This window comes from Oxyura jamaicensis, chromosome 4 (assembly GCF_011077185.1).
Source record: "Oxyura jamaicensis isolate SHBP4307 breed ruddy duck chromosome 4, BPBGC_Ojam_1.0, whole genome shotgun sequence".
Taxonomy (NCBI): domain Eukaryota; kingdom Metazoa; phylum Chordata; class Aves; order Anseriformes; family Anatidae; genus Oxyura; species Oxyura jamaicensis.
Window position 1 is genome coordinate 93,885,074 of NC_048896.1, and position 15,810 is coordinate 93,900,883.

A 15,810-nucleotide genomic window follows, 5' to 3' on the forward strand; every position below is an offset into this window, starting at 1 on the left:
CCTTGGCTCACACCCCATATTCATCTCCACTTCTGCTGCCATCATACCACCCACATGGCCTCAATCTCTCCACCAGCCTGTCTTTCTCCTCAGGAAACCCATCTTCCATCCTCCAGCTCTTCCACCTTCCTCTGCACACCTTACCGCTTCCAAAACTTCTTTTTTCACAAGACACAACCCAGCCACACGTTTCCTCACCTAAGTATCAACCACCTCTGCACTTCTCCCTCTCTGTTGCCTCATCTCTGTGTGCACCCACCTCGTCCATGCCCTTTTCAGTCTCAGCTGGAGCGCTGGTGCTGACAGGCAACACAAAGCCCTTTCACATCACCCCATGTGGTGGCCAGGAGGGGCTTGCTTGGGAGAAAGGCAACAAAGTCCTTCTTTATGGGATCTGCATACACATGGCCTTCACAGCGCTGTGGCGAGCAGTGCCAAGCGAGTGATCTGAATGGAGATGCCCCTCGCTGAATTACAACGGCACTACCAACCCCAACCCACAATGTGTAATGTAGTATAAATGTAATCGTCTCTGCAGAATGAAAGGCACACTGCCAGGCCGCACACAGCTTGGCCCTGGACAATAAAGACATAATTATGGCTTCAGTGGGTTTGCTTTGCTTTGAGGTTTCCATCAGTGGTGAAATGTTGTTCCAACCTAACCTTCGGGAAGCGGATGATCTCATGAGCTGAAACTGCAGGGGCCAAGCTCACCATTTCGCCTATCGAAATGGGATTGCTGATAGCTCCAGTCCCTTTCCCTTGGAAGTTCTTGGTATGCTTTGCCCTCTCGAGAATCTTCCTCAGTCCCAGGTTCATGTGCTAGGGTGCAGATTTCTAGCTGTTCCTCTTGGTTTTCCCCTAGCCTGAGACATCAGGAAAGCCATTGTCCACTCTGTACCTGAATAAAACCAGAGGATCAGTGCAGACTGCTGGCAGTGTCATCACAAGGTGCTGTTGAATCCCACAGTGATGGTGCATTGGAGCATAACAGCACCGTGTCCCACTAGACAATCTCCATTAAGCATCAGGTCCATGCTCACATTGGGCTGGGCACCCAAGTCTCGCCTGTGATAGCCCAGCACAGCTCCTTTCTGGTTTCCATGCCCAGGTTTTCCTTCTGTAAAATCCAACATGGAAGGGAATAAATAATAATAATATATAATAAATGCACTCAGGAAGCAGGCACGGGCTGATTGCACCAGGAATCATTCTGCATCCTGCAGGTTAACCAAAGACTCACCACTCAAAGTCAAACCCTGATGACAACTGTCAGTTGAGGAATGCCACGTCAAAGCTTTTCCCTTTGGAGGAGCAGGGGAAAGCCAGGCAGTAGCTTGGAAAACTGGGGAAAACCTGGCATGGACCCTTGCAGCATTACCAGGCTTCATCAGGGAGACCATTCATTGGCACAAACCAGATCAAAACCTCCTGAGGAGATGAAACCATTCTGGTGACTGTTTGGCAGCTTTTGAACCCATTCTCCATCCTATTTTATTTACTACAATAGAAGTAGCCATTACCTCTACTTAGTGGCGCAGCATACCTTGTAGAAGAGCCAACTTCTCCAGGAGACACTCATGGATTTATGTTGGCCCAGACAAACTACTCTTTTATTTTATTTTTTCCTTTCTTCTATTTCTTAAGAATGGTCTCCCTTTAATGTTATCGTATTACTTCCTTTCTGTGTCTCTAATCATTTTGGTTCATCTTCCTTAAACATGAAGGGGGAAAGAAAAAAGAGGAAGCTAAACCTAATTAATCTATCTAGATGAAATCTCCAGGGTCTAGCCAACTTCTTTGCTTGGCATGGTCAGCCATCATTATCAGGTATTTGCTGGCAATTATTTATGGTCAATTGCTACTCTCTGCAGACCTACTAATGTTTCTGTGGGTCCTTTCCCCCCGTGCCTTCCCTTATGTTTAAAGGGAAGGTCTAAGGCTTGGAGAGCTGTGAACCATGCTGTTGGTCTCCATCACAGCTCAGGAAGTTTTGCACTGGCTCAACAGCCACAGCTGAGTTCCACTTCACCAGATCACCGACCTTCTTCCCATCCCTGCTGCTGTGACCTGCTTGCCGTGTCCTCTTGCTCTCCCTGTGGGGAAAATTGGAGAATTTGGTTGTGCTACATCGCCTGATCCCTATGGTATTGCATGGAGCCAGGGTTTTGAGTCTAATTTCCTGCCATGCTGAAGGGATCCTGAGAGGCAGGACGGTGGGACATGACAAAAGGCACGCGCTGGAGAATGGGTTTGTAACCCAGTTCAGGCAACTCCCGTTTGTTTCTAAGCTCCACATTCATTTTCAGTTCCATTCTAAAAGACATGTTTTGTTGTAAAACTCTTTTCTTTATATGACATTTGGGGATTTTAAGAGACTACAATTAAACCCAGCTTTTACTAACAACGAGCTATTTCCAACAGCACGTTCATATACTCCAGCAAACATTCCCCAGCTCCAGTCCTCATCTCTGGCTGCTTAAATTTACTCTGAAAACAATGTATTTGTCATAGTAAACCATTCCCAAGCTCTTCCCTTTCCATGGATTTGAGTACTCAAACAAACAAACAAACAAACAAAAAAAACAACAAAAGAATGCCATTAAAACACCCAAACACCAAATGGGCTGAACAGAACATTTTAAGACCATCAGCCTAATGAGTACATTTCCTAACAAGAAAATACTTTTTTTTTTTTTTTTCCACAAATCCAAACTTCTCATCTCATCACTACCTAGGTTGGTGAGGAGGAAACCATGGCAACTGCTCATTTTAATTGGATGTTTGTTGGCGAGAGAGAATGGGAAAAGATTGCATAATTGGTGCTTGGGAGTCTACATAAACATGACATGGTTTGGAGAGCCGAAGGATTCTGTTAAAGAGGAATGTGATATAGCACATCTGGCGCTAGGGTGTATCTACTTTATGTAACACAAAATCAGAGGGTGTCAGGAGCTTTGCACGGCTTCTGCGAAACAGCACAAAGCCTGATGAGTCAGCCACCCCTCGCCGCTCCATCAGCAGCCCGAACCTGGGACCAGACTGAAAAACAAGAAGAGGCTTCTCCCAGGCCCTTCCCTCTCCTCTGAGCCCTCTCGCCTCCCCACAGGGAGAAACTCTTCCCTAGGCAGCTCCAGCTCTCAAAATGCACTTTCTTGGGAGTTGGATCTAAGTGTTGCCACCAGACCTCAAATTTCCCACCTGTATAAAACAAATCAAGATTTGTGCTGGCTCAGTGCTCTGCCCTTGCTTCTTCTAAATTTCTTTTTTTTTAACCTTTATTTCTGTTTAAATTCAAACGTTGCCCCATGTTTGTCAGATCTCTCTTTGTCTATTAGGCTAAAATATAGCATTTACCTATCATTGTAACACCTCTGCTACAATTCCTCTTGATTCTACACACCCCCACCCCATTTGCTGCTCACACCAATAAATAGGGCATTGCTCTCAGCTTGGTCTTCACCTCTAAGGTGTGTCTAAGCCTTGGAGTTTAACCAAATAAAAGATTAAAGATAACGTCTGTGGCATCGGTTGGACCATAAGTCCCAGTGCACATACTAAGATGTCACTGTTGGAGTTCTGCATAGAAGATCTGCCAATGTAAAAAAGGCACCTAGGGCTTATCTAGGCAGTGCAGGACTTGAGTGTGTGAAGTCCAGCAATAACAGCTACTGGTATTTTGTCCCTTCTTCCCAAAGCTCTGGATGATGTGTTTTGTCCCTTCTTCCCATCACTGTGGGCTGAACTTCAAGGGGAATGAGAATGCACGCAAGCTGGAATAAGCAAGGGTGGCTTTAGGGCACCTCTCAAGCTGTGGTGCACCACTCAAGCTTTTTAGGCTCCCCAGGCCTAAACACCAAGCCTGCTGGAGTTCAAAGAGTGCTTGGACGGTGCTCTTGGACTTATGGTTTGATTTTTGGGTGGTCCCATGTGGAGCCAGGAGTTGGAATCCATGATCCTTGTGGGTTCCTTCCAGATTGGGATATCCTCTGATTCTGTGGTTATTCTGTGGTTTAGTGCAGCTCAAAATTGATGAATGTGATCCCTCTGAGCTGACCATAATTATCTGTGTAGATCTTCTTGGGGCTATAGCTTTTCATCTCCACCTTCATAACTTGATGTCCCATTTGGGCTCTCCGGGTCTTTTTTGCAACGTACCAGTCTTCAGGTTGGACAAGAGCAACTCGGAGTTGCTGATAGTCCCAGAAAAGGTGGAGAGAAGGCCAGAATGAAACGAGCTTCACAAGAGTCAACAGATGTCTTCAGAATCACAAGTGGAAGGGAAGTTGGTGGTGCCAGGAAGATAAATTACACCCCAACTTTGATGCAAGAATCAAGCCCGTTCTGATTTTGGGATACTTCACGAGCACTCAACCACTCTTAACTCCTGTGGCTGTGCTCTCGGCTCGAGGAGCCATCGGAAACAAGCTGGCGTGCTCGTGGCCAAGCCTTGCGTGTTTGGAGGGTTAGCAAAGCCCGCTAAGTGGAATCTGGCTGTGCTGTTTGTGTTGCTAAAGAGCAGCACATGGGCATGGATTCGCTCGGCTCCGCCAGTTGGTGAGGAAAGGCTGGAACCCAGCTGCATTTCGAAACACGAGACGTAAACAATGATTTGCCAACGAGAGTAAAAGTAACCGCCTCTCAGCAGACGCTATAAACAGTCTTGCACATCGAATCCGGAACCATAGGGCTATTAACCTTGCTATCGATACCCCAATAATGCGAACCGAGGAGAGATTGATGCCAAATTGCTTGTCTCTATGACTGTTCTTGCACATCTTCTTCTTGCAAAGGCTGCTCCTCCCTCGTTGCCATAGGCAGAAATTGCCCTTCGGCTCTCTCTGGTGCCTGGGGTTGGATTCTCCAGATGCAGTTAAAACTTTGGCGAGAGGCTTTATTAGATATAAACTGAAACTAAACCAGTGGAGGCACCAAATGCCTGTCGGTGGAAGAGCTGTCCCATCTTTGAAGTGGTGGGGGCTGACCCCTTCCAGGTTTTACAGAATCACCAAATGTTTGTGGTTGGCCTCAAAGGGACCTCTGAAGGTCATCTTGTCCAAGAGCCCTCCTTAAGCAGGGTCACCTGGAGCAGGTAGCCCAGGACCATGGCTGGGCAGCTTTTGAAGATCTCTTTCCAAGCATGGCCAGGCACCTCCTGGCCCACGCTGCAGCCTGATTTATTCTCGTGTTTGGCTGTGCAGGACAGATTGCCTCCCCAAGGCTCATCAGTCTGTCCACGCGGGTGGCAGCACAGGAGGGATTTCACAATTTCAGATGTTTGCCTCCACGCCAAGCCCACGAGCTGGAACTATGGATGACCTTGGGCTAAAGGGAGTTGCTGACTAGCTGTGATCCCTGACACCTACCCTTCTCTTGGCTTCTCCTCCACCACTGAACCTCAGATCTTCCTATCCAAATCTAAAAGCATCCTCCCACCTCCTCACCTCTGCCTCCTTGTCAGTCCTGCCTCATTTCATCACTCATCCGTGGTGCCTGGCCCCACACCGAGGCAGGGAGCCTCCTGTCCAGCTCCTGCTCTCTCTTCCATGGGTTCTTCATCACAGCTGGTACATTTCCAAGCCTGGTGGAGAGCTCACAGAAGCAAGGGCTGCAGATGCATTTAGGAGACAAAAGAGCAAAGAGCGAATTGCTAATAAAGCAATTCAATACATGAAGAGACACAGCAGTTCATCCCAGAGCCCTGAGCAGCCCCAAATGGGGTGGGTTTGTGTGGGTTCACTTACGTATCCCTTCTTCAGAAAAATTGCTTTTAATTCCTTACAGAAGAGCTTCAATTAAAGAGGGATTAAAAGTAAACAACAAACCAGACAGGGCTGAGGATTATTTTCTGAGTGGAGGGAGACCTGCAGAAATATTCCCCCGCCTTGCAAGATGTAACACACTCTTTCACCTAGCTTAGGGGGTGAAACAGATTAGAGAGCAAAGCCACTTGTTTCCCACAAGAATATGACACTTACCCCTTGCTCAAATCCTGGGCTTTTTGTTCTCTCAGCCTTCTTGTGGCTCCGCTAAATTCCTGTTTAGCAACACAGCACTAATGTTGCACCAAGGCTGAAACCATTGGCCCTGCTTTTTCTTGGAATTTGCAACTCCAGATAAAGCTAACACAACGGTTGGGCTCAACAATGCTGTGCATGGTGAATCCTCTCCAGCTGAGCCTGCCTCTGGGAGGCTGAGGAAGGAGGACAGCCCCGCAGAGAGGGTGCTGAGCAAGCCAAAAGGGCTGGGTGCCAGCCAGCCTTGTCTGCTGGGAGACGACCAGGGGCTGCAGGATGGATGCAGGGGATCCATCTGGCCTCACAGCCATGATAACCCCAGCTTTTCCTGTGCTCTGATACCCCCGGGGAGGTACAGGTGGCATCTGCGTGGGACAGGAAAAGTGGCTTTGAAGGCCACTTTTGTGATGGAGATGCTTTCTGTCTGCATTGCCAGCTCTCTTGCAGACACAGACCTGGATTGAAACAGCCATAGCATTGCCATGAAGCTCTTGGGATGTCTGGAGGAGATGCAGAAAAGGCTGACTGTGAGGGACCACATAGAGATGGCCCTTCACATCTGAGCCATTTATCTCCTTGCCACAGGATCAGGCAGGTGTTGGTAGTTGGGATAGGCTCATAGGGAGCCTGGACAAATTAATGGAGGAGAAATTAATTGAGAATTGCTAATGCGTAGAGACATCACTCAGCTTGGGAAGTGGCTAAGACAACACGCCTGGAGGATCTTGCTTGGACTTGCATGAAGCACCAGGCTCTGTTCTTGGAGGTTGCCATTAGACTCTGCGCCAGAGGAGAATTCCCTTCATTTTGAGGGTTACACCTGTGCCCAATTCAGAAGGTGCCTCGAGCCCCCTCTGCTCTGCTTTGCAGGGCAGCAAACCCTCTGCTGAAGAACTTTTTTCACTCCCTTCATAGCAAACACCTTCCTGGGCTGCTGCAAGCACCTGTTGGGAGGAGTAGGACCACTACACAGATGTTGTGGAAGTCCCAAAGGACTCAGGATTCTTATATATTTCTTCTGATTCTTTCTTTCTTGGGTAGAAGTAAAGGAGAAAGAACAGTGCAAAAATATGCTTGTTGAGTGTGTTTGATGAATTAATGTTTGTTTTCTAAAAAACAAGTCTATTGCTACTTTTATACCTGATTTCAGATTAACCTCTGGACATGCTCACATTTCCTTCCCCTTCCATGTGTTTTCTCTTTGCTCATCTGCAAGCAGATCTACCTCCTGCTCAGCAAGGACAAAACAAAAGATTTTCCGTCCCCAAAACATGCAGCCAGAAAGAGATTTCCCCAAAACCACATCTGTTCACAGTGAGGTCCTGCGTCTCCCATTGCCAATGGGCTCATACTGCCAAGCCCTGGGAGATGCTGCCTATTTTCAATGAAACCCACCCTGACCCTTGGGCTGAGCTCATTTCGGTACCCTAGAAGAGTGAAAGGATTGCACAAGGAGTGAGGTCTGGAGAAATCCATTCATTTATTTCCCCATCTGAAATCTTCAAACCCCCTGTGGCAGCTGGGGATGGAGGAAAGGGAGCACTCCAAATTCCACTTGCTGGATTTTTTGGTCATCTGTTCACAGGAGGAAAAAAAAAAAAAAAAAAAAAAAAAAGGGGGGGGTGGGAGAAAAAAGAACATAAAAAATGTTATTCTCTTGCAAGTGTTCAACCTGAATAATTACAACTGTGGTGCAACTGTGGTGTTCTCACCGGCTGTCCTGTCCTGGGTGGAGACCACGGGGACATCACGCCCTGGGCTTTCTTTTCCTCTTTTCCTTTTCCCTTTCTTTTCCCCTTTCCTTTCCTTTCCCCTTTTCCTTTTTCTTCTTTTTCTTTCTCCTTTTCCTTTTCTTTTTCTTTCTCCTTTTCTTTTTTTCTTTCTTTTTCCCTTTTCCTTTTTTTTTTTTTTTTTTTTTCCTTTAGAAATATCCATTGCCAAGTGGCATCTGGGAGCAGCAACAGTGCTTGCCCTCGGCAGGTTTGCATGGACCCCAGGGGCTGCTTGCTCCGTAGCACGGATGTTGCAGAAACTCTCTGTCCTCCACCTCCTGTTGACAGCAGGTGCCCAGGAGAGCGCCAACACCCTGCTGCCAGTGGCACGAATTCATCAGCGGTGCGTTAATTAACTGACAACCAGCCAAATTCGTTCCCTTATCTTGCAGCACACAAATGAGGCTGGTGATGCAATTCTGCCTGGGAGTGGGCTTCGTTAATGCTATGCTTAAAAGCCAGCCCCGGAAGGAAAACATCCAAGGAAATAGAAAATATAAATTCTTACCCAGGTGTCTGCATCCTTTCCACCTGGGGTGAGAAAACACAGCTCAGCTTCTGTCTGAAAGACTTTTTAGTACAAAAGACGAGAGATTTAGAAAAGTTATTTTGTCCTCGGAGCCTTCAGAAACATGTAAATGCAGAGAAAATGACAAATAATAATAATAACAATAATAAAACAGTGCCCTGAAAATTCAGCAAGACTTTCCTGAATTTCATCTTACCTTTAGCAAGGGGTTTCTGACCCTACAAATTAGTTCACTCCCCAGAAAGCATTTTACTTGCATTTGGCAGATACATGTTAGTATTTTCTTCTCTTTCTGGGACTACAGAGCCTTGTGGGAAAGTTTATCTGGACCCTAGAGTAAGTCTGAATTTGCAGTAGAAAGACACAGACAACATGATCTGCATAGCACTGACATGCTGTGGGGACGCTAAAAATGTGAAACTATAGAGCATGTTTTATAGGCATAGTGTTCGTTTATAATGGCAATCAATAAAACCTGCAGGGTTTTCAACTCCCTCATTCAGAGGGAGGGATTGGGGGATGGATTTGAAGAATTGGATGATACGATCACTTTCCTAACCAATAAAATGGGAATTGGCTCAGGTGAAAAATCACCGAGGTTACAGATAAGGCTGAATTCAGATCAGGGCAGTGACACTCCATGAGCTGTGAATTTCTTTGCCTGTAACCTCACAGTACTTTGATTTTGGGCTGTTTCAGTTCTGTTTTATTTCCTGAAGCCCCATCTGGGGCTACCTGCCACGAAGCCAGCCCAGGCTGTGCACACCTAGAAGGCAGCAAACCCCTTGTGCTGGCCATCTCCCATCCCACATCCTGTAAATAAGCAATGGTTGGCCGATTGTTGTGGCTTTTGTTTTTCATTTTCTCGGAGTTATTAAGTCAGCTTTGAAACGTTCACCGGCCAAGATATTTGCCAAGACAGCCTGGAGCAGTTCTTCCCAGCAGCTGCAGCTGTGGTGCTCACACAGCGGGGACTAATCTCTGGCGTCACATCAATAAAACCAGCAAGTGACACACTGGGTCCAGACCTGAACCCTTGAAGACTTTGCTCTGGGAAGATCTCTGCATAGATCCGGCCGCTCGATGTCAGGCCTCCTGTGCAGAGTCACGGCAAAGCCTGCAGAGGGGGAAGGTGGTCTCCACGGGGGGCTGAGGGGTTCTCAGGCACCAGGGTTTCAAGGCAGCTCTGTAGGGTCTTCAATCTGCACCGTGGGTGTTGAAAACCAAGCAGGATGAACCCTGATGTGGGTCCAGTCATTGCTCAAGACTGTCGTGTGCTACCTGACAGCAGGAGCTGCTGTGGCTGCTTTCCTCCTGTACCTCCTCCCCACACCCATTGCTAGAAAGCATTTTTTTTACTGGAAAAGTGAAATGCGAGAAACCTTTATTTCAGAACCTCACTGATCTATTTGCTGACATCATGCCAGGCGCCTTGTTTACCCAGTAATATCCTGAAAAAAGAGGATTTGCCTGAAAACTGTAAAGGTGAGTAAGCAGCAAGCTGAGGATGGGTGGAGACCACACCAGGTTTTGATGGGAGAGGAACTGATGGATGGGAATAAAGTTTCTAATGGAGTTCAAAGGTGAGCCACTGGGGCCCTTTTAAAAAATATACATTTTCAGTAATAGCTTTGACTAAAGGAAGAGCAGGGTGTTGATGATTGCTGTGGATACAAGAGATAAGGACACCTCAGAAGGAAGAATTCATAATTATCATAAATGAAAAAATGCCCGAGTTTAAGAGTTAAAAAGGATGGAAATAAATGAAGCAAGGTACAGGAATGTGCAGTGAGGGGATAAAATTTTCACTGAAAGAGTAGAAAATATAGTTTGGAAGTAACGGAAGAGAAGAAAGATATGGAGAATCTATAAAACAAGTAATTGAGTAACTGGAAAAACATCATCCTAGGACGTACTGGGGAAGTTTCAATGCTGGTATGGAAACCTTAATGCTGTTGTGTTAGACACTTGAGAACATGAGTGAGAGTGAAGCATCCTCAGTGGTTCTGATTATAGTTATTTCAAAAGGGTGAACCCAAACCACCATGCTTGGAGGAAAGACATGTTATAGTGGTACTGAAGTGAGCAGAAAAAGCAAAATCTAAGTCTGCAGCACAGCCCAGAAGTGTTTTCCCTTCTTCACAGGGTATCTGGCACCCAGGTGTGTGCTGCTGGAAGACCAATGAAGTGGTTTAGCTGGGAGAGGCGGACAAGGGTTCACCTGGATGACCTTGGGTCATCCCAAACCTCCCCAAGAGAGATGTAGAAAGGACCATGCTTTCCCAAAACCGGACAGGGAAGCAGCTCTGTGTCAGCTGGGGTGAGGACTTTTTTAGCTCAGGAGAGCAGAGTGCTGGCAGGGGGGAATCTACTCGAGGGAAGCTTCCAGTATGGGCTGGAAGTGAACTGGGGTCTTACCCCAGGAGAAGTGAGGCTGCTTGGCAGCCCTGCAGGCTCCATGCCTTAATCACGGGTTGGGTTGTGACAGCAGGGTCTCACCCAGACCTGCATAACCCAATGGTTCCTTTGTCAGGGCACGGGTATGGGATTGCTCCCTGCCACCTTGAAGCTGTAACGTTGGCACGTTTGGCACCCATTGCCTCTGGTACCTGCCTCGGCCACAAGCTCTAAGGGGCAATAATGTTTTCTTTCTAGGGCTTCACGTACTCTGCAGATGGTCTGTAAGGTTGGCTCCCAAAACAAGGCTTTTTAGTGGTGCTTCACAGAGGCCTACCCCCATTCCCATGCAAACAGCATCATTTCGAGCTGCTGTGCCCATCTCCAGCACAACAAGGCTTTTCCTTCCACCCATACTTGTGTAATTTCTTGAGCAAGAATTTGTTCATTTCTTGAACAAGGTGCTAGTGACTAAGGTTAAGCAGTGATGAACTCTGTAGTTTAGGGTCTAGGCAAGGGGGTGGTTATTTTTTTTGTTTGTTTGTTTGCTTGTTTTGTTCTGTTTTTATTGTTTGTTTGTTTTTGTATTTTGTTGTTGTTGTTGTTGTTTTTTTACAAGCTGAGCTCTTGCAGGAGAGGAGCTGCCAGGTCACCCCCACCTTGGAAAACAGATGTAAACTGGAGATCACTGCAGTTTTTTTTCCTCCTACTAGGAAAGACAGATCCCCAAAAGGGGAATCCTGTAACCCCCCCCTTGGAAGAACTGTTCAGGCTTAAATAATCCTTTTAGGCAGCCTTTCCCACAGGCAGGACAGCAGGAGAGGACTCCACAGGAAAAGCAACAAGATAGTTCCCTAGGAGTGGCGGGGAAGAGAGATTACAGATATTTCCTCTGTTTGTTACTCAGACAATATGAAGGGACTTCTCTTCACTCCTTGCAGCAGTGCAGAGCTGCCCTTATTTATGTGAGGCGTGCACCCTGCTGTCCTAGGGTCCCCAGCTGTCCCTTGGGATAGCACCAAGCAGGGATGGGGATGACTGTAGTGCAAACCTGTCTGTGTCTGTCAGACCTGGAGGAGCTGTAAAACAGCCCCACACATGGGAGGCTGGAAAACTCTGCACCTCCTTCCTATAGGAAAGAGCCCTCCAGATGGCATCCCAGCTTCTCCCATACCTCCCAGCCAGGTAGAACATGTCTGTGCTGCTTCCTCCTACCTTTGTTTCCCCCCTCAATCTGGTCCCCCAAAACCCTCTGACTCTTACTGCCCACATCCTTCGCATGAGTGGGTAGGAACTCTCACAGGTTGGAGGAGATCAAGAATCCATCCCCCCCCTTTTTTTATTTTAGGAAAACCTCCACCTGTCAAAAAAAAAAAAAAAAAAAGAAGCTGGGAAAGTGCAGTGCTGAGCAGAAAGGTTGTCAGGCTGTGGGAGTGTTTCTGGTCCAAGCCAGAAGTGGAAGCCACCATCCCTCTCCCAGCCCAACTCGTGGCCACCTCTGATGCTGGAGCCATCACTGCCCACCAAGGTTTAATCCCTACCTCCAAAACCGAGCAGAGGACCAGGTCCACCGTAGTGAACACACACCAAAATTAGTGATTCAACAGAGTATTTGCTGTATTATCCTATTTTAGACACTTTCTATGTCTGTGTCCCTGCAAGGATGGAGTCTCCCCTGTCCCCTTGGGGACTGCATGGAAGGCTTGGAGAACCACTGGCACACCTACCTCAGGAACTTCAGGAGTATCCTTGGAGTCTCTGTTCATTTGCACACAGGAACAATGTTGTTTTGTACAGAAATTGCTCTCAATTTAATCCCTAGTTATGTTCAAACTTAAACTGTGATTTATTAGTATTTTTTATTATTATTATTTTAGAGTAAGTTGGCTTGGGTTATTTGAAATATGCATTTCCTATGGGTCAGTGGTTAAACACCAGCCAATCACACCTCAGTTTCTTGATCTGTAAAATGGGCAAAGAATTGGTTGTTTTGAAAAACTGAAAAACCGAAAGCTCCTGGGTCTCTGCAGAGGAGGTTCACCCTGCTTCACTGCAAACTGAGCTTCCCCGTTCGGCTGCAGCGTTATCAGGGCTGCAGCTGCTCGGGAAAATGAAATTTCGGCAAGACTGCAATTTCTCTTGGAAATCAATCAACTTGCCAGAAAAAAAAATAAAAATAATAATAATAAAAAAAATTGCACCTAATAGTCTGTCTGGAAAAATGGCTGGCTGCTGACTTCATCTAGGGTTTCTCCTGCCTGTCTGACAGCCCGGCTCCGTATTTTTCTGCTTTTCTTTCAGCCTGTGATCAGTTTTCCACAATATTGAAAGCAGCTACTGTTCTAATGAAACATCTTATCTGCTTGTCTGAGGTGTGTCTTGCTGCTGGAAGGGAATTGTTTGACACATTGAATTAGACGGTAAAAGAAGCTGTTTCGCTCAATACTAATTAGAGTAGCAGCTGGTTTTTTTTGTTTGTTGTCTCTGTGTGTGTGTGTTTTTAATAACACCGAGAGTAAATTAAAGGAAAAGGAGAGGGCGATCTCTCTGAGAGAAGCTCAACACCCAGACAGTTTTCGAAGTAGCCAAGGAGGATAATTTCTGAACTTCTCTTTCAGGATTCCTATTTTTTCTAAGAGTTGCTAATTCGGAATTGCTGTATCCCAGAGAACCAGGCTTTTCAGCAAAAAGGAATTTCTGGGTTTTGCCCAGTGGTAACTGCAATACATAGGCACTGCTATTAATTTTCTTGTTCTCCAGGGATCCTGCAGATTACAATGGGGTATAATGGGTACGTGAAGATCCATGAAGAATAAGAGTTATGAGTTGCTTATTACACCAGCAACAAAAAATAGCCAAATGAAAATAGTTCTGGGGTGTGTGTATTGGATCCCCATCTTATGCCAGCTGGAATCAGACCTCAATCAGACCTCAATCAGCCCTCAAGCATGAAGCATGCACATTGCCCTTCTGAAAGGGCCAAACACTCTGGAAAAACTAAGCAGCACCCATGGGTCCCCAGAAACCCTGAATAAACCAAGAGGGAAAGAGCAAGACACTACCAGAAAAAATGGATTTTAAATGAACAGTAAAAACACCTCTCTGCTCAGCTAAATGGCCAGTAGTTCAGTTCCACATCTCTGGGACGCTGGTGGGGCCACCAAGTGCTTTGGGCACATCTTGGTCCTGCAACTCCGTCCCACATAGATATAGCATATATGTGCTGTCTGGGTCCCCAGACCAGGAGAGGAGCAACTCTGTGGTTTCATGGCCCCAGAGCTGATGAGCAGAACCAGCCAGCTGTGGCCTTCGCCTCCTTTGCCCAACATACCATCACCAACCACTCACTGCTAGAAAGTTGTCCTTTTTTTTTTTTGCTCTGTTTCCCAAGAGGGTTTGACTGAGACGATGTTTTTGTTGAACAGCACATACGACAGACCGTACCTCTCTGCTGTGCGACAGAGACACGACACTTGGTTACCTACCCACTCGAGATGGAAGTGAGTTTTTGAGCCGAGACAGCCAGTCTGTTTGCAGTAGCATATTGCCCACGCAAATGAAGCCAACCTGTCTTCTCCCTTCCTGCACCTCTCCAATAGATGGCATCCGTGGTCTCTTTGTTATTTTGGGACCACCGGGCCACAAAGCAAACCAAGTCAGCATCACAGCCCAAGCACAACCCAAGCCCGTCATGTCGATGGGCAAGCTCCCGTAGAAGGTGAATCGCGCCTTGAAACTCCTGGAGGTGGGATGTGCACCCTCTCAGAGTTATCCCCTGCCTGGTGGTTGTGCCAGGTCTGGAAGCTGCGTGCTTTCCTTGCAGAGCCACCTCTGAGCTCACAATCCAGGCATCCTAGTTTTCAAGCAAGATCCTACATTAAAATATTGTTTGTTTTCTCCTTTCCTTTGAATCTGCAAGGATAGATCATTTGTTCTTCCCACACACAAAGCAGGGACGAGTGAAAATAGACACGAGCAGCATGTTTCTGGGGGGACACCTCCTGTAACAGCCTGCCCTGTCCGCTCCGACTCAGACGTGACCTACAGCGGGTGAAAAGGAGACAAGAACAAGTGCAAGACTAGAAGACATGACACGAAGAACATCGCTCGTGCAGGTTGGGATGCTTATTTCCCACTTAACACCTGCGGTTATTATCTGGCCTCTGCTGACAGATCTGCAGGCAGCAGCAGCACAAGCAAATTTGTTTTGCATTCTCACAGCCCAGCGCTGTGTCTGGAAACTGCTGTGGCATCCACGTGGACCCCATGGACAATATGCCTTTGTCTGGGAAACAGACCACAAGAACTCAGAGGTTTTGTCCAAAATTTTCCCCAGGACTCACTTTTGGAAATTTATCCCACGCTGAGAGCCTTACTAGATGCCCAGAACATCTCATATCTTTCGAGACAAGCACTGCTAAGTCTTTCAGTTCCAGACTGGGACCTGCAACTGGAGATGGAAACCAGTCCTTCTCCCCAGTAGACCTGCAGGCCACCTTAGTGTGTCCCTGTGCATCAGCCAACCCCTGGCTGGACAGGAGTTGGACTCGATGGTCCTCGTGGGTCCATTCAAAATCAAGGTATTCTGTGATGCTGTGGTGACTTTCTGTGTCGCCAGGTAAAAAAAAAATAATAATAATAATAATAAAAAAAAAAAAAACACACCAAAAATGACTTTATTGCTGGGTAAAGACCTTCAAGATGTAAAGACATTCAGGAAATCCCAGGGGCCATGAGGAGCTCAGACACACACCAGGGCAGCAAAGCATGGAAGCACACCCAGGACTGTCTATGCTCTCATCCTTGGCTGTGCTACTCCATCCTCCCCAAAGACAAAAGGTCCCTTACATTGTTTCTCCCTTTGCTTCGTGGCAGCCTGGCGTCTTCAGCACGACAATACTCAGTGATGTCAATTAAATACTTGTCCAGGCTTCAAAGGTTTTTTGGTGGCAGCTCGGTGCCAGGAGGCGGGCTCCAAGAGGGGACAGCTCTTCCCAACTCATCAAACACATCGTCGCTGCTGTGAGCTGGCGAAGCAGAACATGCCCGGTCTCTGCAGGGTATTTTGTGCTTTTGACTCATTTCTGGTTCAAGA

At 46.9% G+C, this 15,810-nt stretch overlaps 1 long non-coding RNA gene across 2 annotated transcripts; it reads right to left on the bottom strand.

Annotated features, from left to right (window-relative positions):
• Positions 1 to 478: 478 nt before the first annotated feature.
• On the bottom strand, positions 479 to 6,041 carry LOC118167089. 2 transcript variants are annotated; one of them, XR_004750927.1, is made up of 3 exons: positions 5,979 to 6,041; positions 5,445 to 5,608; positions 479 to 2,096 (listed from the first exon to the last, which is right to left on the bottom strand). It is a non-coding gene; the product is annotated as an uncharacterized LOC118167089 (long non-coding RNA). The 2 variants fall into 2 exon arrangements; XR_004750926.1 differs by lacking the exon at positions 479 to 2,096 and having other exon boundaries at positions 2,619 to 5,608.
• Between the last annotated feature and the right edge of the window lie 9,769 nt (positions 6,042 to 15,810).